This window comes from Monodelphis domestica, chromosome 2, assembly GCF_027887165.1.
Source record: "Monodelphis domestica isolate mMonDom1 chromosome 2, mMonDom1.pri, whole genome shotgun sequence".
Lineage (NCBI taxonomy): Eukaryota > Metazoa > Chordata > Mammalia > Didelphimorphia > Didelphidae > Monodelphis > Monodelphis domestica.
Window position 1 is genome coordinate 233622088 of NC_077228.1, and position 25975 is coordinate 233648062.

Genomic DNA, 25975 nt, shown 5'->3' on the forward strand with positions numbered 1-25975 from the left:
ATGGCCCTGTGCCATATTCTCTGAAAGAAATATGATCTATATAGTGGAAACAGGCAAAGGCATAACTAGTTGTTGGATATAATAGCTCAATGTTTGGGAGACAATTTGAGAGATGTCCTAGAGGTAAAGAATATCTTTAGGGACTCCCCCACTCTGTAGGCAATCAATCAATCAATTAACAAACATTTTATTAAGAACTTAGGAACATTCCAGACATTTCATTAAGCCTGGAAGATAGAAAGCAAAGCAAAAACACTGTTCTGATCCTCAAGAAATTCACATTCTAATAGGGAAAGCTATATGCAAATAACTCTACACCCAAGATAGCTAGTGTACATGGGAGATAATCTCAAAGGGGGCAAGAGAGAGAGCCAAAGCAAGGAGGGATCTGGAAATGCCTCTTGCAGAATATGGGATTTTAGTTGAGTCTTGAAGAAAGCCAAGCGATGGAGGTAAAAAAGACAGTATTCTGGATGAGGAGCACAGAGCCAGAAGCTGATAGTATAATGTTAAAGGAAGAGCAAGAAGACCAGTATTAATTGATCCAAGATTATGTGGAGGGGAATTGAGTAGAGTAGAATAGAAGACTGAAAAATTAGGAGGAGGCCAGATTGTAAAGGGCCTTTAAAGTCAGAGTGAACCAAGAAAGCAAAAGTGGTGCTATGTGAAAATATTTATTACCACTACTTTTGTGGTGACAAGGAACTAGAAACTAAGATATACACATCAACTGGCAAATGGCTTAACATATAATGATTATATGAATGTAATAGAATATGATTATTCTATGAGAAATAACGAAGGGAACAGCTTTGAGAAAGAGGTGAAAGCTTTAACGAACTGATGCAGAGTACTCAGCAGAACCATGAGAAAACATTATACTATGAGAACAACTTTCTAAAAACTAAAGACTTTGTAAGGTTTAAGAACTCTGATCAATGCAATTATCAAATATAATTAAGTGGATTGATAAAGAAAGCAATGAACCAATTCAATAAATGTTTATATAATATCTATATCATTATAACTATAAAACTACATATGCAGAAAGAGACACCTTTCTGGACATGGCCACCATGAAATTTTTGTTTGTTTGATTATGCTTACTTGTTATGAGGGTTTTAGATTTCTTTTTCAGTAGGGGAGAGGAATTGGCAGAAGAGAGAAAAAAATACTTATTAATAGAAAAAATTATTTAAAAATCCAAACAGAGGATTTTATATTTTATAGTGGAAGCAATATTACTGTAGTTTATAGGAGAAAGGAAGGGAGATGGTCAGACCTGTGCTTTAGGAAGATCATTTTGGCAGGTGAGTAGAAGATGAACTAGAGTGAGAAGAGAATTGGGGAAAGACGACTAACCTGAAGGTTTTTGCAACAGCCCAGGAGAGAAGAAATCATTGGAAGCCTATATCAGGTGGGTAGCTATATGATTTTTTGGATTCTCTACATTTTCTAAGAACACAAACTCCAGGCTACTCTTCAGTTTTAGTCCTAGTTTTCTGTTCCTAAAATTGTTCAATGTTCTGTTCGCTCTTAATCATAGTTGTTCCACATGCTAGTTTAATAAACTAAAATGCATAGGGTATTTAAAATTTTTTTCCTTATGGACAAATTCAATAAACAATCATTTCCACATATGAAGAACAGAAAGAGGCCTGTTTATGACACTGTAAATCTTTATTAAATACAGTTTTAAAAATATAAAATAATAAACTAGACGCAGGAGTTACAAAACCATCCTAACTACCACTCTTTGCTCTCTGCTGTGCATTTTTTAAAAATTTTCACTATTGGACTTCCGGTTAAGATGGCGGCTTAGAGAAAGCTAAAGCTAAGATCTCCGGAAAACCCTTCCCGACCGATCTCAAACGATAAGCTCCTAAGGCGCCGAAATTCAAAACGATCAACAGCACAGACCCTGGGAACCCTCCTCCTGGACCTGGACCCGGTTCAAAAGGTACGGCTCCCCTTAAAAGCCAGAACCCGAGATCCCTCGGACCTCAGGGGTAGGAGCGCAGAGTCCAAGGCTCCCGGAAGCTGCAGCCGCGCTGGGCTCAGAGAGCAGGGTCTGAGGAACAACAACCCTCAGGGTCTTCTACCCAAGTCCCAGTCCGGGTGAAAGTTACTGCCTGGGGCCTCCGCTGCAGAGAGCTGGTCAAAACAACAGCAACCCTCAGGGCGGGCAAGACAGCCTCACGGGCTGGATCCTGCTATCCAAGTCTCAGTGAAAGTCCTTGCTCTCGGAGCTTGGGTTAGCTGCAGCCCATCCCCCCGCAGGCTGACGAAACAGCCTCATGGCCAGCGATTCTGAAGGCAACTTCCTGAAAGTGAGCCGGGGGGAGAGTGTGGCCTCGTGGTCCGACCCTTCCATTCCAGTTCCAGTGAGGCATATTCAGTTTAACCCAGGGAAAGTCATAGAACCAACATCTGCCCAGGACTAAAGCCTCTGATCACCAGACAAAGACAAGAAAAGCCAATCCTCCACGTTCAGAGATGACAAACTCCACAGAAGCACAGAAGCCCCCAAATACCAAGAAAAATAAGAAGAAAGGGGCGACTCTGGACACATTCTATGGAGCCAAAATACAAAATACAGAGCAGATAGAAGAAGATATACAATTCTCCAAAATCTTCCAAAGGAAATAGAAACTCTCCACAAACCCATGAAGAATTTGAATCAGAAAGGACCAAAAAGATGGAAGCCCTCTGGGAGGAAAAGTGGGAAATGATGCAAAAGAAATTCACGCATCTACAAAACCAGTTTGACCAAACTGTAAAAGAAAACCAGGCTTTAAAGCAAGAACTAATAAAGCAAAGCCAAAACACCAAGAAATTAGAAGAGAACATAAAATATCTCACCGACAAGGTGATAGATCTGGAAAACAGGGGGAGAAGAGAAAATTTAAGAATAATTGGACTCCCAGAAAAGCCAGAAATAAACACCAAACTGGACATGGTGATACAAGATATAATCAAAGAAAATTGCCCAGAGATTCTAGAACAAGGGGGCAATACATCCACTGACAGAACTCACAGAACACCTTCTACACTAAACCCCCAAAAGACAACTCCCAGGAATGTAATTGCCAAATTCCAAAGCTATCAAACAAAAGAAAAAATCCTACAGGAAGCCAGAAAAAGACAATTTAGATATAAAGGAATGCCAATCAGGGTCACACAAGACCTTGCAAGTTCTACGCTGAATGATCGTAAGGCATGGAACATGATCTTCAGAAAGGCAAGAGAGCTGGGTCTCCAACCAAGAATCAGCTACCCAGCAAAACTGACTATATACTTCCAAGGGAAAGTATGGGCATTCAACAAAATAGAAGACTTCCAACTTTTTGCAAAGAAAAGACCAGAGCTCTGTGGAAAGTTTGATACCGAAAATCAAAGAGCAAGGAATACCTGAAAAGGTAAATATTAAGGAAAGGGGAAAATGTTATCTTCTTCTTTTACTCAAACTCTCTTCTATAAGGACTACATTTATATCAACCTATGTATACTAATATGTGGGGAAAATGTAATGTATAAATAGGGGGTAAAGAAAGACCAAATAGAATAATGGTTCTCACACAAAGATTCACAGGGGAAGGGGAGGGGAAGAAAACTCCTATAAGAAGGAGAGGAAGAGAGGGGGGGGGGGTTTACTTAAACCTCAATCTCAGGGAAATCAACTCTGAGAGGGAAAAACATCCAGATCCATTGGGATCTTGAATTCTATTTTACCCAACAAGGGTAAGGAGAAGGGAAAACCAAGGGGGGGAGGGGGAGAGGGAGAACAAAAAGGGAGGGAAAGAGAGGGGGGAGGGGGAGGGAAGAAAAAGGGAGGGACTAAAAAGGGAAACATCAAGGGAGGGGACAAGGGGCACTGATTCAAAGTAAATCACTGGACTAAAAGGTAGAGCCGAAGAAGAAAAGGTTAGAATTAGGGAAGGCAATCAAAATGCCAGGGAGTCCACAAATGACAATCATAACTTTGAACGTGAATGGGATGAACTCACCCATAAAACGTAGACGAATAGCTGAATGGATTAGAATCCAAAACCCTACCATATGTTGTCTTCAAGAAACACACATGAGGCGGGTTGACACCCACAAGGTCAGAATTAAAGGATGGAGTAAGACCTTCTGGGCCTCAACTGATAGAAAGAAGGCAGGAGTGGTAATCATGATATCTGATAAAGCCAATGCAAAAATAGACCTGATCAAAAGGGATAGGGAAGGTAATTATATTTTGTTAAAAGGGACTCTAGACAATGAGGAAATATCATTAATCAACATGTATGCACCAAATAATATAGCACCCAAATTTCTAATGGAGAAACTAGGAGAATTGAAGGAAGAAATAGACAATAAAACCATACTAGTGGGAGACTTAAACCAACCATTATCAAATTTAGATAAATCAAATCAAAAAATAAATAAGAAAGAGGTAAAAGAAGTGAATGAAATCTTAGAAAAATTAGAATTAATAGACATATGGAGAAAAATAAATAGGGATAAAAAGGAATACACCTTCTTCTCAGCACCACATGGCACATTCACAAAAATTGACCATACATTAGGTCACAGAAACATAGCACACAAATGCAAAAAAGCAGAAATAATGAATGCAGCCTTCTCAGATCACAAGGCAATAAAAATAATGATTAGTAATGGTACATGGAAAACCAAATCTAAAACCAATTGGAAATTAAACAATATGATACTCCAAAACCGTTTAGCTAAAGAAGAAATCATAGAAACAATTAATAATTTCATCAAGGAAAATGACAATGGCGAAACATCCTTTCAAACCTTTTGGGATGCAGCCAAAGCGGTAATCAGAGGCAAATTCATATCCCTGAAAGCTCATATTAACAAACAAGGGAGAGCAGAGATCAATCAATTGGAAATGCAATTGAAAAAACTCGAAAGCGATCAAATTAAAAACCCCCAGCAGAAAACCAAATTAGAAATCCTAAAAATTAAGGGAGAAATTAATAAAATCGAAAGTGATAGAACTATTGATTTAATAAATGAGACAAGAAGCTGGTACTTTGAAAAAACAAACAAAATAGACAAGGTACTGGTCAATCTAGTTAAAAAAAGGAAGGAAGAAAAGCAAATTCACAGCATTAAAGATGAAAAGGGGGACAGCACCTCCAATGAGGAGGAAATTAAGGCAATCATTAGAAATTACTTTGCCCAATTATATGGCAATAAATACACCAATTTAGGAGAAATGGATGAATATATACAAAAATACAAACTGCCTAGACTAACAGAAGAGGAAATAGAATTCCTAAATAATCCCATATCAGAAATTGAAATCCAACAAGCCATCAAAGAACTTCCTAAGAAAAAGTCCCCAGGGCCTGATGGATTCACCTGTGAATTCTATCAAACATTCAGAGAACAGTTAATACCAATACTATACAAACTATTTGACATAATAAGCAAAGAGGGAGTTCTACCAAACTCCTTTTACAACACAAACATGGTACTGATTCCAAAACCAGGCAGGTCAAAAACAGAGAAAGAAAACTATAGGCCAATCTCCCTAATGAATATAGATGCAAAAATCTTAAATAGGATACTAGCAAAAAGACTCCAGCAAGTGATCAGAAGGATCATTCACCATGATCAAGTAGGATTCATACCAGGGATGCAGGGCTGGTTCAACATTAGGAAAACCATCCACATAATTGACCACATCAACAAGCAAACTAGCAAGAATCACATGATTATTTCAATAGATGCAGAAAAAGCCTTTGATAAAATACAACACCCATTCCTATTAAAAACACTAGAAAGCATAGGAATAGAAGGGTCATTCCTAAAAATAATAAACAGTATATATCTAAAACCAACAGCTAATATCATCTGCAATGGGGATAAACTAGATGCATTCCCAATAAGATCAGGAGTGAAACAAGGATGCCCATTATCACCTCTACTATTTGACATTGTACTAGAAACACTAGCAGTAGCAATTAGAGAAGATAAAGGAATTGAAGGCATCAAAATAGGCAAGGAGGAGACCAAGTTATCACTCTTTGCGGATGACATGATGGTCTACTTAAAGAATCCTAGAGATTCAACCAAAAAGCTAATTGAAATAATCAACAACTTTAGCAAAGTTGCAGGATACAAAATAAACCCACATAAATCATCAGCTTTTCTATATATCTCCAACACAGCTCAGCAGCAAGAACTAGAAAGAGAAATCCCATTCAAAATCACCTTAGACAAAATAAAATACCTAGGAATCTACCTCCCAAGACAAACACAGGAACTATATGAACACAACTACAAAACACTCGCCACACAACTAAAACTAGACTTGAACAAATGGAAAAACATTAACTGCTCATGGATAGGACGAGCCAATATAATAAAAATGACCATCCTACCCAAACTTATTTATCTATTTAGTGCCATACCCATTGAACTACCAAAATACTTCTTCACTGATTTAGAAAAAACCATAACAAAGTTCATTTGGAAGAACAAAAGATCAAGGATATCCAGGGAAATAATGAAAAAAAACACATATGATGGGGGCCTTGCAGTCCCTGACCTAAAACTATATTACAAAGCAGCAGTCATCAAAACAATTTGGTACTGGCTAAGAAACAGAAAGGAAGATCAGTGGAATAGACTGGGGGAAAGCGACCTCAGCAAGACAGTATACGATAAACCCAAAGATCCCAGCTTTTGGGACAAAAATCCACTATTCGATAAAAACTGCTGGGAAAATTGGAAGACAGTGTGGGAGAGACTAGGAATAGATCAACACCTCACACCCTACACCAAGATAAATTCGAAATGGGTGAGTGACTTAAACATAAAGAAGGAAACCATAAGTAAATTGGGTAAACACAGAATAGTATACATGTCAGACCTTTGGGAGGGGAAAGGCTTTAAAACCAAGCAAGATATAGAAAGAATCACAAAATGTAAAATAAATAATTTTGACTACATCAAACTAAAAAGCTTTTGTACAAACAAAACCAATATAACTAAAATCAGAAGGGAAACAACAAATTGGGAAAAAATCTTCATAGAAACCTCTGACAAAGGTTTAATTACTCATATTTATAAAGAACTAAATCAATTGTACAAAAAATCAAGCCATTCTCCAATTGATAAATGGGCAAGGGAAATGGATAGGCCGTTCTTAGATAAAGAAATCAAAACTATTAACAAGCACATGAAGAAGTGTTCTACATCTCTTATAATCAGAGAGATGCAAATCAAAACAACTCTGAGGTATCACCTCACACCTAGCAGATTGGCTAACATAACAGCAAAGGAAAGTAATGAATGCTGGAGGGGATGTGGCAAAATAGGGACATTAATTCATTGCTGGTGGAGCTGCGAACTGATCCAACCATTCTGGAGGGCAATTTGGAACTATGCCCAAAGGGTGCTAAAAGAATATCTACCCTTTGACCCAGCCATAGCACTGCTGGGTCTGTACCCCAAAGAGATAATGGACACAAAGACTTGTACAAAAATATTCATAGCTGCGCTCTTTGTGGTGGCCCAAAACTGGAAAATGAGGGGATGCCCATCAATTGGGGAATGGCTGAACAAACTGTGGTATATGTTGGTGATGGAGTACTATTGTGCTAAAAGGAATAATAAAGTGGAGAAGTTCCATGGAGACTGGAACAACCTCCAGGAAGTGATGCAGAGCGAGAGGAGCAGAACCAGGAGAACATTGTACACAGAGACAAACACACTGTGGTATCATCGAACGTAATGGACTTCTCCATTGGTGGTGGTGTAATGTCCCTGAACAACTTGCAGGGACCCAGGAGAAAAAAACACCATTCATAAGCAAAGGATAAACTATGGGAGTGGAAACACCGAGAAAAAGCAACTGCCTGAATACAGAGGTTGAGGGGACATGACAGAGGATAGACTCTAAATGAACACTCTAATGCAAATACTATCAACAATGCAATGGGTTCAAATCAAGAAAACATCTAATGCCCAGTGGACTTACGCATCGGCTATGGGGGGTGGGGGGGGGGAGGAAAAGAAAATGATCTATGTCTTTAACGAATAATGCTTGGAAATGATCAAATAAAATATATTAAAAAAAATTTTCACTATTGGTCTTTTATTTTTTGTTTAGTTTTCATGGATATTTTTTGTTTTTACTCTGATGAGGAAAACAGAAACTGAGAGGTTAGCTGATTTGCCTCATTGGATCACAAAAGTGGTATCTGTACAAGAATTTGAACTTAGGTCTTCCTACTTCAAAATTTAACATTACATATATTATTTTACAAAACGCATTTTAAAGGTATTAAGGAAAATTGAGTCTACAAACTATGCTGAATCTTTCCCACAGAGAGGGATGTGCACAGAATGATGGAAACTTATTCTTGATTCTTAAGAACAAAATACAAAACAGTGATTTGGATACGTGTTCCACACAAAAGTACACACTAGTATCATCCTTGCTTTAACATACAGCTAGAATTATAAAACATTCTCTTATAAAATATAGCAAGAATTTATTGTTCCTAATTGAGGAAATTTTTGCTTAGGCATGATCCAAGGTTATCTATTTTATTTTTTCTAAATTTGAAATGTCTGGCATACTTGTTCTTTAGGCTCATCCCTAAAAATCTTTTTTTGGGGGGTTGGATTAGACAATAGGTTTTAAAGTAATTCAGCTAGCAATATTAGTGCATTATATGTGGATAAAATATGTGCATTCTGGTGTTTAACCTGGATATCAAAGATCCTAGAAATCAACAACATTTATTAAATATTTCTTATGTACCAGGCTCTGTGCTAAATATTGAGGATACAAAGAAAGTTATAAAAAACATAGTTCCTTCTCACAACAAGTTCAGAAACTAATTAATGTTAGGAGAGAAAACATGCAAATAGCTAGGTACAAACAACATATGTACAGATGAAGGAGGACTGGGAATATTTTCTTGTAAAAGGTAAGGCAGTAGCTGAGATGTGAATAATACCAAGGAAGTCAAAGGGGAGATTAGGGGAGAGAGAGTTTCAAACATCGGAAACAACCAGTAAAAATGTCCAGTCAGGAGATGAAGTTAAAAATAAGATCCATGATCATCTCCTATGTAGCTGTAGCCCCAAAGCTGATGTGTTTAAAATGTGAGTTCTAGGGGGCAGCTGGGTGTCTCAGTGGATTGAGAGTCAGGCCTAGAGATGGGAGGTCCTAGGTTCAAATCTGGCCTCAGACACCTCCCAGCTATGTGACCCTGGGCAAGTCACTTCACCCCCATTGCCTAGCCCTTACCACTTTTCTGCTTTGGAACCAATACAGAGTATTGGTTCCAAGACAGAAGGTAAGGGTTTAAAAAAAAAAAAAACATGGGCTCTGAAAACCTTCTTATTATGTACAATATAATGTCATTATTTAAGACCTTTAGACTTTTAAATCTTGAACAGGATATAATGAATCAAGGTTTTCCTGTTGAGAAAAAGGTCAAAGAAATGTGTCCTCCTTAAAATATTCACATTTTACTTATGTGTGGACACTTTAAAGAAAACAAATTTTTCAAATAAAGGATTCAAAATATTAAGATGCCCCTCAATCCACCTTTAGGTTCTAGATCAAATTCTTAGAGCCAAAGATGAAGGCTGGAAAGTATATTGAAGATGATCAAGTCAAACATCTTCATTTTATAATTAAGGAAACCAAGGAATTTGCTTTAAGTTTTATAGACAACTGGGATTTGAAACTAGATCCTTTGACTTCAAATCTACCTTTCTTCTACTACATCTTACAGCTATCAATTCAATTTTAAAGGATTTTATGTAGGTGATAAGATTGTGATGACAAATAAACTTACTTTAAGTATTATTTGTTCATTTATTTTTACTTATTTTCATTGTTATGTATTTTTGTTTTATTTTTTTTTTAAGTCCATATTTTCTGTCTTAGAATAAAAACTCTAAGACAAGGGCTAGGTAGATAGGGTTAAGTGACTTGCCCAGAGTCACACTGTTAGGAAATGTTTGAAGCCAAATTTCAACACAGGTACTCCCAGCTCCAGGCCTGTTTTTCTATCCACTGTTCTACTTAGTTGTTCACAGTTATGTATTTTTATTTTGGGTTTTTATTTTATTATTTTCATTTACTCATTGTAAATGAAAATAATAACAGTTTTATTTTCAAAAATTATACATTTCATACTTCTAAGTCAGAATACTCTCCATTTTTCTTCTAAATCAGTGAAATGATTTTACTAAATTAATGAAATACTATTACACTGTACTTCAGACAAATATCAATTATTATTATTTTTTCATGTTGCAACATAATGGTTTGGAAAAGCAGCATGTTTTGCTCTAACCCTTTTATTAAAAAGCACTATAACTTTACTGCTACCTATGATACCTGCCTATTTATTAGGAAAGGAAAACAAACCCTCAAAAGAAAAAACAAAACAAAAACACTCAAACAGCATCTGACACACTTTGCAAAACACTGGGCTCACTAGAGACTTAGGGGTTCAGAATAAATGAAGCAAAAAAGCCTGGCAGTTAAGAATTCTCTGAAGAAACCTTTTTTCTGAAGGTTCTCTTTTTGCCAGATCAAGATTTAGGTATGACATAATAAGGTCAGAATAGAAGAGAGAGAACAAGTGAGAGAAAAGAAAGACTGATTATGAATGCACATATTACCTTTTTTCTAAACAAAAAGCAGAAAACAAAACTCTAACTTGGGTTTCAGTTCCACTGGCAGCTTTGATTCTTCTCATTGCCTTAAAAGACTTAAGGGAATCAGAATTTTTAAAAAAATCAGAAATGGGATTGGATTGGGAATGAAGAAAGGCAAAGTTCTTAAAGGAGAGTGCTACAAAGGAAGATGAGAGAAAATATTTTAATATTCAGCAAGTAATGATACAATTTGCGAGTGGACTAGATACCAAGGCAATGAAATTGAAGCCAAGTGAAAATTGTGAAAGTTTGGAGGATCTTTTCATTCTGTTAACACAGAAAATAAAATCTACAATTTGGGGGTTGGGGAGAGAGAGAGAAGCAACTAAAGCTAAGTGGAGGGCTTAAGTCACTTGCAGGTTATTGTAAACCTCAAATTTCCTTAGACTTATAAATGTTTGAAACTTCACCATTGGGATATTTCATACTTGGAAAATTTCTTACTGATAGTCTATTGGAATGGGAACCCCATTGGCATGGGAGGTTCCTTCTCTTCCCTTCTTAAGATTACTTTAGGACAGAAACCCTTTGCTGAACAATGGAAAGGACTTTGACCTATGCTTAAGCATAGAACAGGAATTTCTTTGAGTCTTGATTGATTTTAGAATTGATACAATGGAGATACTCCACCCTATTCAGTCCTAATAGGATTGAGTAAGGGCTGCAGCCTAGATCAAAATTTAATTATTCCAATCTCTACCATACTCAAGTTAACAGGATTTAGAAAGGGCTGTAGCAAAGGAGTATAGATTTAATCATTTGAAAATATGACCTTCAACAGACATGTGCAAAAGCCAGAAACCTCTGGGCGGTCCTGGGTTAAGCGAGAGCCTCCATTGACAGGGAAATTGATGAAGAGTGATTGGTAGATGTGAGGACTGAGGGGAGGCAACTTGGATGGTGTCCTTAAAGATAGGAGGGTCTGGAGACTGGAGGTGGTTGAGTTTTTGGTCGGTGTGGTTCCTGGGCTCTGAGGGAAGCTTGCTCTGCAGGAAGCTGAAGGTGGGGGCCTCTGAGACTGTTTCTCCATTTTGGACACGTGAGTAATAGGGACTGATCTCTTTTCTTTGCCCCAGCTATCTAAGGGCTTGGGCCTTTTGGCCCAGCCTAAACAGAAGGGGTATTTAAGCCCTATTCCCTTCTCTCTCTATATATATCTCTAATTCCTTTCTTACTCCTATTGTAATTAAACTCCAAAAAAGGCTGACAGCTGACTTGAGTTTTTCATTTAGGAATTACATAGCTGATTCCTTGGCGACCTTAAATTAATATATATCAGTCTTTTAAAGTGATTCCCTTGTAACATTATTTAACAACCTGATAGAACCCCCCTCCCCAACCTTTTATAACTTACCCTCCCTCTGCCCTAATGTTCAAGTCTCTTTACACCTTACTCCCCAACACATACTATGCAGTCTAGTTACATTGGTCTTGTTCTTCTTGCATGAACAATAAACTAGCTCTTGTCTCTGGGCATTTTCTCTGACTGTCTCCCTTGTATAGAATATATTCCTTCTTCAATGAATGGCTTCCTTGGCTTTCTTCAAGTCCCATCTAAAATCTCGACTTTTACAGAAATCCTTTTCCAATCCCTTTAATTCTAGGTGTTTTTCTTCCTTTAATTACTTTCTACTTATCTAGAACATAGCTTTTACATATATATATATATAAAATTCATTCCCAACCCAATCCCATTTCTGATTTTTTAAAAAAAAATTCCGATTCCCTTAAGTCTTTTAAGGCAATAAGAAGAATCAAAGCTGCCAGTGGAACTGAAATGCAAATTGGAGTTTTATTTTCTGCTTTTTTTTTAGGAAAAAGGTAATATGTGCATTTCTTTGATAGCTGTTTCCCTCACAAGACAGTGAAAAAAGGGCAGGCCTTTTGGCTCTTTTGGCTCCCTAGTAAAGTGCCTGGTACATACTAAGTGCTTAATATTAAACATTTATTGACTGACCAATAAATGTTTAGTTAGACAAGGAGATATAATTTGAAAGAAACTTTACATGAAAACATCTTGACTAAAATGTGCAAATGTCATCACAAAGAATATGAAACAAAAAAAGTAAATAACTATTGCAGTTTGTCCTTGGGTAGGAAAAATATTTATTTAGTATCTTTCAAAGTTAACAAAATTGCATCTGATCTGATCTTTCTAACCAAAGGAAGAATCACAACACCAAAATGAGTTTTTAGTGGACTATTAGTGAATAAGCCCAAAGATACAATGAAATGAGTTACACACCCAGCTTTAAAAAAGTATATATGACTACTAATAAGACTACTTTCAGGGAAAAATAATGTCAAAAATGGGGATTTTTATTTACTGGCCAAAAGAGCTCAATGTTCCTTACAAATTTAGCAGGAGAATATATATCTGGCAGTTAAATGCATCACTTTATTATGGGATGCTTTCAAATCCTCCATATAACACTGAAACACTCCTATTTTAAAACTTCAACATTTACTAAATGCCTGCTGTAGAACACTGCCTAGTTGCTGGTGACTATTCAAAGACTAATAAGTCAAGGTCCTCCCCTCAAAGAACTCATAATCTATTGGGAGGGGGTATTAAAAGATACAAATAACTATAATATAAAATGATATACTGATAATTGCATGAATTAAAAACCAAGGGTCATACAAGTTGAAGCAATTATTTAATTGTTGATGACTTGAAGTTGGGAAGAATTTATGAATTATTACTTTTTGCTGTTCTTGTTTCTTAAATTCTGCAAGATGGCTTCCTTTTTGACAGAAAAGGCAACATTAGAAGGTTCTAATACTGGATCTGCCACTTAGAAGCAAATGGTTTTCCTTTGATAGTATCTCCCAAATAGAGATGTATATATCTTGTATGAATCCTTGTATGGTAGGCATGTTGCCTTCCTTATTAGAATGTGAGCAATGACTATTTTTATTTTTCTTTGTATCCCTAGCACATAGAAATATGATCTGCATCCCTCTCTCTCTCTCTCTCTCTCTCTCTGTGTATATATATATATATACATATATATATATATATATATATACATATATGTGTGTGTGTGTGTGTGTGTGTGTGTGTGTGTGTGTGTGTGTGTGTGTGTGTGTGTGTGTATGTGTATAAACAGATAGATAGATGATCTGCATGAGCCGGAAAAAAGAAGGGCAGAAGGCTAACTCATTTAAACAAACCAAAACAAAATAGTGTCTCTTCCCTAAGGGAGATATGGAATAGAAGAGTTTGGTGTTCTGAAGGGGCACTGAAACTCAAATCAATTCAGTTCAATAAAAACTTGTCAATCACCTGGTATGTCTATGAGGCATTATACTAAACACTGAGGATATAAAGACAAAAATAAGAATTTACGTTCTCAACCAGCTTGTAAATTCAGATTATAGAAATTCCCAAGTGCCAGAGAGAAGCACTTTACATTTTAACTCAGAGGTAATAGGAGATCCCTTCACTGAAAGTTTTAATATCTTAGGATGATTTTTTTTTAAATATATTTTATTTGATCATTTCCAAGCATTATTCGTTAAAGACATAGATCATTTTCTTTTCCTCCCCCCCCCCCCACCCCCCATAGCCGACGCGTAAGTCCACTGGGCATTAGATGTTTTCTTGATTTGAACCCATTGCTTTGTTGATAGTATTTGCAGGGATGATTTTTTGAAAGCTGAGTAGGCCAGGTTAGGACTGGAAATAGGAAGACCAAATAGGATGCTTTTTACTAAGGTGGTGGACGAGTGAGTAAATGGAAGCAAATGGATGCAAAATCTGTTGTTAAGGTAATAGAATCAGGTTTCCTGTTAAGATGGCTTTCTGAACATCCCAGTGGATACAAACTCTATGCTAACAAATATTTAAAAAGAACAGCAGATTCAAAAATGATCAAGAAACTCAAAGAAAAATTATAGTAAGTGCTTTCATTAAACCCAGGACTATAAAGATGGCCAGAAGCCACAAGTTGGAGTATGGCTGAACCAATTATGGTATATGAATATTATTGTATTTTTACAGGGAATGGGGTCAAATGAGAAAAGCCAAGACCAATCTTCAAGTGATGAAATTCAAAGGGGGTAGGAAGGGAGAGTAGAAGTGTTCAGACTGGGATCCCCCAGATGTACCACAAGTCAATAGTACTCTAGCCTGGGACATTTCAAAGGGCTCTGTAGACCAAAGCTGTATGAATGCAATTGATCCAAGGTGACCCAAAACATACAAATGTTCTGAAGTTAGACACATCAAGAGAAATAAAGTCAGCAATCAAACTCCAATAGATAAATGGCTGAAGGATATGAACAATTCATTCTCAAGAGAAAAAAAAATCCAAGCTCAAAAACAGTATTTAAAAAAATCTATCAAATGATTTAAAATTAAAAACAACAACAACACATTAAACCAAGTCTGAGATGGCAGAAAAGTGAAAATGAGAATTGTTGGAGGAGCTGTGGCAGAACAACCACATAAATGCATTGCTAATTGGTGTGGGTGCTGGTCTAAAACTTCAGGAAAGCAATTTGAATCACACCCCAAGGTCAATAACCTTTGTTACATACACCTCATTCCAGAAATATCACTAATGAATGAAAGAAAGAAAAAATAAAATAAAATTTGTAAGTACAAAAATACATGTACCCTAAGGCTTAAAATAGTTTTAAACTATTAAAGCTTTTAAGACAATGGGTATTTATAGCAGGACTTCAGGTTGTAGGAAGAAATGAGGAATCAAGAGGGTATCTATAGGTTGGGATATGACTGAATAAGTTATTGTATATAAATATAATTGAATATTATTGAGTCCTAAGAAATGATGCAAGGGATAGCTTCAGGGAAACTTGAAAAGACTTGTGTGAACTGATGTGAAACAAGAAGTACAGACAGCATTGTAAAGAAAAATTACTTTGATAAACAAAAACTGATTAATGTGAGGGCCAGCTAGACCTCCAGATGATTGTTTCTTCATTGTAGGCAGGAAAGCAGGAAGCACATAGAGTTTCTTTAGAAGAGAAAAAGAAAGAAAGGGAAAGATTGAAGGGATAAGGAGGGAATGAGATGAGGAGCACAAATAGAGATTTTATTAAATATTTTTTTGGTGAGAAGATATAGGTCACCTCTTCATAAGTGACTTGGAGAAAAGGATTGTAGAAAGGTTTGAGATATAGAGTATGAGAGATGAGAAAGCAAATTCATCAGAAATGGTCTAAATTTTCTCAGTAAATCTGAAGGTCTTGTCATCTATTGAGATGGTATTTAATTTTAAGGAGAGGAGAAGGCTTGCAACAAGCTATTGCTGGGAACTAGATAATAAGGTAGGGAAGAATAAAAGGATTGTCTAACAGTGGAGAGCCCAGCTGAGATTAGATAATTAGAACTGAACAGAGATGGTGGTTGAACCAGAGGTCAAGCTTCACGGGAGTTCCCCTAGTTTGTTTTGTGGTGAGTCTGACTTTGCTTGTACCAGTGATTCAACACCTGCCATTGTGTAACTTGCTCTATATTATTAATATTAAGCTAATAATTCCATGGCCCAAGCTGCCTGAGGTAATATTTAATATTGGTACCACAGAGAAAAGTTGCCATTCTGACATCTAATCCTCTATGATAGCCACTAACTTTAACTGCCTTCAATATATAAGTTGAAAATGCTTAGGGCCACCAGGTCAAATATCACTAGTGATTTGATTAGTGAAAAATGAATGTACTGAGGATAAGAATGCAATGAGAAATAATGTCTGATGTTTCTGTCTGTCAGGCTCTACAGTAAGATGTCATCTTTCTCAAGTCAACTGTTTCAGTTTTATGCCACTAGCAAGTGTAGTAGAGAGGTATAAATGAACTAGTATTACTATGAGAGGGAGAAAGGAGGCGTTCTTTATGTTGCTGCTTAAAAAATGAGGCTGTTTTTGCAGGCAGGACCTGAACAATTTATATAGCTCTATCACACTAAATATATGCCTAGTGTGTGAATGTACTGAAGGGCTGACCAGGATCCTGCTTCCCTTCCTGCTCCAGTCCAACACTGCAGTGATTGTGATTCAGTGCAGTCTAACAATTAATCACTGTACCCTTCAGTCAACACACTGAAAAACAGCCTTTCTTGATTGCTTTCAGCATCTGGGATAACACTTTACTTACATTTGCAGGGTATACCCTTACAGTCATTAATCTTTCAAAAGGATAATCTATAAAACCACCACCACAATCTAATTTTTCAGTCAGATATAGTGGGCCGAGTGGCCACTACATTGTTGAAGTCAATAAATAGTAGGTTATAGACCTTCTGCCTCTTCCTCCTTCTCTTTTTGTTTTTCATTTTGGGAAGGTGTTGACATTTTAAAAACTTTATATTTGACAATCTGGAAGCATTTGAAAACAAATACTCTTCTATATTATATTCTTCATTTCCCTGGATGTATCTCTGATAAATCATGGCCCAAGTTATCTGTATAAGCGCTGTGCTTTTCTTTTCTTTCCTCTAATATATCATAGGTTCTTAGATTGCCTTTCTCCAAGCAGGGATATGTGTTTGTGTGCGTGTGCGTGTGCGTGTGCGTGTGTGTGTGCATGCGTGCACGTGTGCCTAATTATAATGTTGGGAAAAATGGAATGAACCTATTTTGTGTTTCCCCAGCTGTCACTGAGATACTGGAACATCTGCTTTTGGTGTTAGTAGATCTTTGTGCACAGTGCCATGATAAGTGTAACTGTTTCTCTAACAAAGGGTAGTTAAATTCATGTAGGGGTCCCTTCCACAAATAGCAAGCCATCTTAACCAGTATACTTGCTAAGGAAAAGTCACTGTCTCCTGCATTTTAATGTTACCAGAAAATGAAAAAAAAATTACATAAACAAATATGTGATATTCATTCTAGATTATATAAAGTTGCTTCAGAGGTGAAACTAGGGAATCTGTTGATACATCTTCCCTGATGTGATCATTTCTTTCATTTTTTAAACATGTCCTCAATCTATTGTGGTTTGGGAAACAAAATTCACTAGCATGGGAACTGAGCTATTTAAAATGTACTTATTTTTACAGATAGTTTTTAAATATGCAATTATTTCTCAGCACAGTTGTCTAATTGTTTATTAATTGGGACATCTATCTCCATTGGGGTTGGATTAACTTTACTACACATTCTAAAAAGAACAGGGAGATAGTACAGCAATGTAAATATAGTGCCCCAAACAAAGCATATAATTAGAATTCCAGACCTGGCAAAAACTTGAGGCCTCTCCGGAGAGCAAGTGATAATCAATAGGTTAAAAAAAGGAAAAGGAGGAATCTGACAAGGGTCTTGAGAGGTGATAAAAACAAATGGTTACCCTGAAATAAAGCTTATGACTGTAGGGATGGATAATGTAGGTGCAACTGCAAAGAGCAGGTTAATTCACACAAGACCCAGCAAAGGATACACTGATTTCTATGCTTTCTTTCATTAATATAGGCTGCACATCAGAAGCTTTTTTTGATGAATTCAAATTCTGCAGAAGGGGCTTATTATGGGATGCTAGATAATAATTCTGAAGAATAAAAATCTATTTTTGTTTAAAAACAACTTAAAAGTTAGGAAATTATTTAGTGGAGGACTGAGGTTGAAATATATTAATGATGAGACAGAAGTATATATAGGGTATCCCAAGTTTTAGGCATCTGAGACACTGTATTTCACTAAATTTCTTTCACTTCTGTGTCTCCAAAGAATAAGGTGTAATTTTTTATAGAATGCCGAAGACCAGCTGCCTGCTGGTAGCTAGGGAATTCCCTAAATTTCCTCTATTCAAGTCCTTGTGGAACCTCCCCTTCTTCTGTCAGAATGTACACTAGAGACAATCATAAGAACACTGGGTCTTGAGAGAAATCCAGGGCTGATGCCAACAGGAGTGTTATTAGAGGCACAAAAGGAGCTGCTGCACCCTTTAATTTGCACCACCTGTACTGGGCCCTAGTGAGAATGAAAGCAGCATAAGGTATCCAGGGAAGTAATTTTGGCATCCGGGAGAACAGGTGACTGGTAGTAAAGTTGTGATGGAAGCACAGTTAAAAAAAGTCAACAGCACTAGGTTCCTAGGTCATAAGGCCTGTTTTGGTGGACCTTTTTTTGTTGTTGTTGAACTCAGAGGGGCAGACCTAACCTGGTGATTCCTCACTATTTTCTCATTCTCTGCTTTTGCTTCTTCTTTCCTAGGAGAGGTGGGCTTATTTCCCAATCTTTGTTTCTTAAATTTGTCATGATGCTTGTTTTGCTGTTGTAAAAAATCCAGTTTCTCTAAGATAAAATAAGGTTAAGTATCACATTGAATTATCAATCTAAGTGTTTCATTACTCAAAGGCACTTGAAAGAGAATCAATAGGTAGTCTAGCACAGAGGAGAGATGTAGCAAATTTTAAATTTCAATATATATCTTTACAATTCTTCCATATAGTACCAGGTGAGGTTCTGGGATGAGTGGGTGGGCAGAAGGCTCCAATGGCAGGCTGGAGTAGGGAAGAGAAGCCTTGGAACAGCATTGGTGGAGACTGCAATTGAATCAATTAGGGAGAAACAGAATGAAGGCTGGTTAAGATTAGATAATAAACTTTCCCATCCACTAATTCTCTGTCTGGACTCACTGCCCAATGATTAGCATACTTTCAACTATTGTCCATTCTACAGTGGCTGTGTCAACTGCGTATACCCCCTTTCAGCAAAGAGCTATTCCCCATCCTTTCTTCTTTTAAAAAAAAATGGTAGTATTTTATTTTTTCCCACAATTACATGAAATAATAATTTTTTAACATTTTTTAAAATTTTGAATTCTGTATTCTTTTCCTCCCTTTCATTGAGATGATAAGTGATCTGATGTAGATGTTACATATGCAATCATGTAAGACATCTTCTCCTAATAATCCTTGTGTGGAAGAAAACTTGAATAAAAAAGTGAAGAAAGAAAGTGATATGTATGTAGTATGCTTTGGCCTGGATTCAGACTTCATCAGTTCTTCCTCTGGAAACGGATGGCATTTTTGTTATAAGTTCTTTGGGATCATCTTGAATCATTGTATTATTGAGTATAGCTAAGTTATTACAGTTGTTTATCATATGATAATTGCTGTCACTGTGTACAACATTCTCCTGGTTCTGCTTACTTTATTGCACAGTTCTTTGGGTTTTTCTGAAATCTTGCTGCTTGTCATTTCTTATAGCACAACAGTATTCCATTATACCCATGTGCCAAAACTTACCTAGCCATTCCCCAATTGATGCCTATTGTCTCATGACTAATTCTTTGCCACAACAGCAGCTCACCAAGAGCTGTTTAATATTTTTGTATATTTAGGTCTTTTTTCTTTTTATCTCTTGGGATATAGACCTAGTAATAGTATTGTTGGGTCAAAGATTATGCAGTTTTGTAGTCCAGAATGATTCCTATTCCTTCTTTTAAAAAAGAGACCATATTTTGTTAGCTTTCTTTTTCTATTTTACACATTAACTCCCACAGCATCATGTCCTGCTCTTTCCTTCTTGTTCCAATATCAGGTATCTGTTTTTGTGAACACTAACATCTTTGTTTGAGTCTTTCAACTCATCTACTCTCAGGGCTTGCTTCTTTAATTATCTCTTCTCTCCCTAATGTTCAAACTCTCCTTATGCAGTAGGTATTTCTCTTTGCCTAAAATTGGACCTGTTTCTCCTGAGTTCAGCAAAACCTGATCTACTAAAATAGATCTCAGGGCCCAGGAACCTAGTGTTGTTGGCTTCTCTATCTATGCTTCCATCAGGATTGTTCTCTCAGACTCCTGCTTTGTTGGGTGTCAGAACTACTTTCCTGGATTCCTTATGATTCTTCTATTCTCACTAGGACTGAGTGAAGGTGGTGAAATACAGAGAATGCCATAGTTCCTTTGTGTATCTTATAACACTCCTGCTGGCAGCAGCCCTGGATTTCTACCAGAATCCAGTGTACTTATGACTATATCTCTTCTTGTGAAATGTTTCCTTCTCCCCTTTCTTGGAACATAAAGGATAAGGTTCCATAAGGACATGAGTAGAGGAAACTTGGGAATTCCCTAGCTACCAACAAGTAGTTATCTTCAACATTCTATAAAAATTACAGAGTGTTCTGTAGAGACACAGAAGTGATAAAAAACAACAACAACTGAGTAAAATAGAGTGTTCCAGAAGCCTAAAACTTTTGGAAATTCTCTATTTTTATCTCAAAAACACATTTCATCATTCACAGATTCTTATCTCAGTACTTCTCTGCATATATTTCCTAATTTATAAAGAAAAACAGATTATTATTGTTTGGTTATTATCTAGCATCCCATGGTAAAACCCTTGAGCAAAATCTGCATTTATCAAAATAACCTCACATAATCTTAACAGCTTTCCCTGAATATACTACTACAGCAACCAACTCTCTTCGTGCGATCATTTAAAACCAAACTTAAAGAGAAATCTAAATACATGTGTTTCTTACACGGTAACCTCCAATTCACTTTTAAATCTTTTATAATCTTGCTTTTTTCCTCTACCAATTGAATAAAAATAGTCTCTCTAAAGTAATCAATGAACTATTTATCTCTATAAACAATGGCTTCAATTTTTTTTGTGGGAGTTTGGGGTGCTAAAAGTGTTATGTAGTGCTGAGGAATATATAAGTATATATATATGTACACACACACATATATTCTTTATGATTTTCAAAAAATCATTCATAAAATGGATACAAGGATAGTAAAACATTAGGATTATTACCACATGGTAATTTCAAGAGACGCAGAAAAAGGCTTTGACAAATCACAACACTCATTTATGCTAAAAACCTTACAAAGGACTATTTTTTATATATGTCTAAAGATAAAAGCAAGTATAATATGCAATGATCATATGTTAGTATTATTCTCAGTAAATATGGATGAATAAAACAAAGATGCCTATTCTCCCTGCTATACAGTTCCAGAAATTCTAGTAGTAGCCATAAGAGAAAGAAATTAAAGGTAAAGATAGCTAAAGGAGAGATAAAATTAACCCTGTTGGCTGATGAATCACTAAAGATACTAACGGAGGAAATTAATTACTTCAACAAAGTCGAAGGCTACAAAATTAACCAACAAAAATAAACAACAATTTATATAATAATAATAAAAATTCTAATAGACAATATTTGAAAGGGAAATGCTATTCAAGATAACTAAAATGCATAAGGCATTGGGGATTAGTTTTTAAAGCAAACAACATATTTGTTTAGATTTATTTATAAAGTGTTCTTTAAATAAATAATGAGTTTTGATGGCTGGGGTAACATTCAATCCCATGGCTGGGTCCTTTTGATATAATAAAAACAACTATACTCCCAAACACAATTTATTGCTTTAATGCTATAACAAACTATTAAAGGCATACTTAATAGAATTTAGCAAATTTAAAAATAAAACTCATTTGGAGAAAAAAGTTCTAAGATATCAAAGAAAATAATGAAAATACATAGAGATGAATGGGGAACAACATTTCCAGACCACAAGCTACATTATAAAGCAGCCCTTATCAAAACCATTTAGAACTGTATTAAAATTTTTTAAAAAAACATTAAAAAAAAAACACCAGCAAATCTTCAGCTCTTCAAATACTAACTCTGACACCTTCATAAAGAAGTTCTTCCTGATGTCCAATTATGAGGGACATTCACCCCAAATAACTCTGTGCTTATCCTGTGTTTATATCCTACCTTTATTTATGTGGGAACTTGTATCTCCAAGTAGAATGTCTTTTGTGCTTAGCATAGTGCTCATAAATAGTAGGGGGCAGCTTAGTGGCACAGTGGATTGAGTGCAAGATCTGGAGTCAAGAAGACTTATCTTCCTGAGTTCAAATCTGGACTCAGATACTTAATAGCTGTGTGACCCTGGGCAAGCCATGTAACCCTATCTATCTCAGTTTCTTCTATAAAATGAGCTAGAGAGGAAAGTGACAAATTAATCCAATATCTTTGCCAAGAAAACCCCAAATGGGGTCACAAAAGGTCAGACAAAATTGAAATGACTAACAACAACAATTAAGTTGGTATTTAATAAATGTTTATGTACTTGACTGATACATTGACAGAGATGCTTTCACCACAAATTTTATGAAGAATTGGGATGAAGGGTGAGACAGCACAACTTTGGGGATAATTGACATTTGCCTATAATAGGTATTTCATTCTTATAACCAAAGAATTTCTGAAATTCAAAAACTACAAGCAACTTTAGAGACCATCAGTTCAATTTCTCCCATCACAGATGAGAAGACAAGGCTTTGGAATGGTAGAGTGAATAACCCAAGGCTACAAGGTCCCTTAATCAGTAGTAGAATGTGGGCCTGTTGATTCCTCTTACTGAGAGCTTATGGTAAAATAGTTATGGGGATAAAATAGCCTGGGATTAGGAGAATGCCTTCTTTAAGGAATCTGACACTATCATCTCTCACTCTGCAACTCTGAATAGAAGCCCTTATTTCTGTGACTACTGGCTAGTCCGTAAAAGTGATGAGTGACCCTCAGGATAATATGTTTCTTATCAGGAAGGATGAGCAGACTTGGAATATAATCCTGAGTTTTACAACATGTACTACGCACAAGTCAAATGCTAGAGAACCAATTTAAAGTGTGAAAAAGGTGGTGAAGGATAATTACTCAAACATAAAATCATTGGTAAGCAAGGTAAGGAAAATTATGAAAAGGGGAGGGATAAGTTACAAAGGGCTCAGTTTGAAACTGGAAATATTTCAAAATTCCTCTAGGCAGGAAGATCTCTTAAATAAACAGGTGCTCAAGCTAGTCAAGAAATTCCTAGAATAAAAAGTAGCTCATAGGGATTTAGAGAACATTATAGGCTAGAGCATTTCCAGACTTCAAAGGCAATTCCTAAAGCATGAATAAATAAGAACTTTCTTCAGTATGATAAAAATATTTAAGACAGGATCCTTATATTTTCCAGAACGGAGTCAAAAATGAAGAGTACTGAAACACATAACTTGAATATTTTGTCCCTAGAAATAAGCAGGCATCTGAGAGACAAATGAAACCAAGTGACAATTTTAAACCAGATTCCTTAAGATGCAATATGTTTACAACATTTGCAATTTCAAAGGGGCATTAAAGTCAAATTTGGTACAAAAAGAGCCATACCCTTAAAGAAGAAAAATTTCAGCAGATATAAACTAGTCAAGCATAAAATTAAAAGTGAAAAACCCAAACTATACCCAAGGTGTAAAAAAGTGAAGTGAGCAAATACTCAGGGTATCATATTAAAAAATTATCTATTTTGTTTTTATCTTATAAACATTTACAGATTATCTCTCCTCTCCCCCACCCCAAGCCTGTGAAAGGACTCTTCTAATAAAGCAAAGCAATTAATAATACACTAATATTATAGTGACCTTACCTAAAAGTGCATGCAAAATTCCACATCAGTAGCACTTTCCCACCTCTCTATTCTTTAAAAATTATTCTCTAATTAGCATAAATCTATTTTCTTTTCCTCCTATCCTAAACATTTTGAAGAAAAGCAGAAAGGAAAAGTGAGTTCAAGATATAGATAGCGTATGCCATAATTATTCCTCTGGGTCCATAAGGTAGTCACTGTACTGACTGTAGTTCCTACAATTTTCAGTTACTTGTTTTTAAATTGTTCTTATTATATAAATTATTTGGTTCTGTTATTTCATTCTTCAGTTTATAAGAGTACTCAAAAGTATTGCTCTTATAATATTACAATTGTAGCATAAGTTTTTCTGGCTCTGGTTATTATATTCTGTATAAGTTAATATAACTCTTTTTCAAATTATTTATTTTTCATTACTTATAACATAATAGTATTCTAGCACATTCATATCTCACAATTTATTTAGGTACACTTCAGTTGATGGAAATGTTTTTAGTTTCTAGTTTTTTGTTACCATAAAAAGAACTGCTGTTAAATGCTTTCATGAGTATCGGGCTTTTTCCTATTTCAATGCTCTTCCTATTTTAATGAAGTCTAATAATTGTTTTGGTGATTTTTTAAAGTTAAATCATTAAGATTCTTTATGTACACCAACATATCATTTTACAAAAAATGATATCTTTGCTTCCTCTTTATCTATGCTCACTCCTTTAATTTCCTTTTCTTGTCTTATTGCTATAATTAGAACTTTCAATACTATGTCAGAGAAATGCTAACAATGAACATCCTTATTTCTGTTATTTATAATGATACCTCTATTTTAAAATATGCTTTTTATTCTTTTTTGTAGTGTTTTTTAAAATATAAATTGAACTTGAATTTTGCCAAAAGCTTCATCTACATCTATTCATGACTATAATCATGTGAATATTTCTCATTGTAAACACAGGATTTTGTTTATTTTGTTAATAACATTTTACACACACATATATTTTATTAATATTATTAGTTAAACTTGTTTAACTAATATTAAAATAGCTCCGTAATCTTGGTACAAATCCACTCTATTAAGAGTGCATAATCTTTAGTATTTTGCTTTAGCCTTTTCCCAACTATTTTATTTAAAATTTTTGCATCAATATTAATTAGAAATTCTGAATGATAGATTTCTTTTTCTGTTTTAACTTTTCCTGGTTTATGTATCAAGCTCATACCTATGTCATGTAAGGAATGAGGTAGGATAACTTCTTTGGCTGTTTTTGAATGTTTGATAGAAGTCACTTGTGACTTTATTTAGTCCTGGAGTTTTTTATTTTGGAATTCACTGAAGTCCCCCCCCCCCATAAAATCTTGATTTATTAAGTCATGAATGCCAATTGCCAACAAATTGTGACCAAGTCACTTTTTAAGCTTAGAGCTGGACACCCAATTATGGAAAAAAACACTATTTTGTACATACAATAAAATAAATCCAATTAATTAAAAGGAAATAATATAACAATATGTGATCTGATTTCTTTTATTTTATTCATTTTTCAGTTAAGTCTGGTTCAATTTCTTTCTCTGAAATTTGTTCAAATTACCCATTTCTTGCTCAGTTGATTTGGGCATTTTATATTTTTTGTAAATATCAATTTATTTAAGTTATCAGTTTTAGTGGCACATAGCTAGGTGAATATTTCTAATATTCTTTATTTCTTCTTCATTTGTTGTGAACTGCTTTTTCATTTTTGATACTGGTAATGTGGTTTTCCTCTTTCACCTTTTTAATAAAATTAGCTAAGAGGTTATCTATTTATTTTTCTCCCCCAAGCTTTTGGTTTTATTTCTAAGTTTGATGCTTTTTGTTTTCAATTTTGTTAATTTCT

General features: G+C 35.5%; 1 protein-coding gene across 3 annotated transcripts in view; it reads right to left on the minus strand.

The window, feature by feature from the left end:
• RPTOR (regulatory associated protein of MTOR complex 1) overlaps positions 1-25975 on the minus strand; it is a 569750-nt gene that overhangs the window by 177793 nt on the left and 365982 nt on the right. The gene's annotated exons all lie outside the window — the stretch shown is intronic.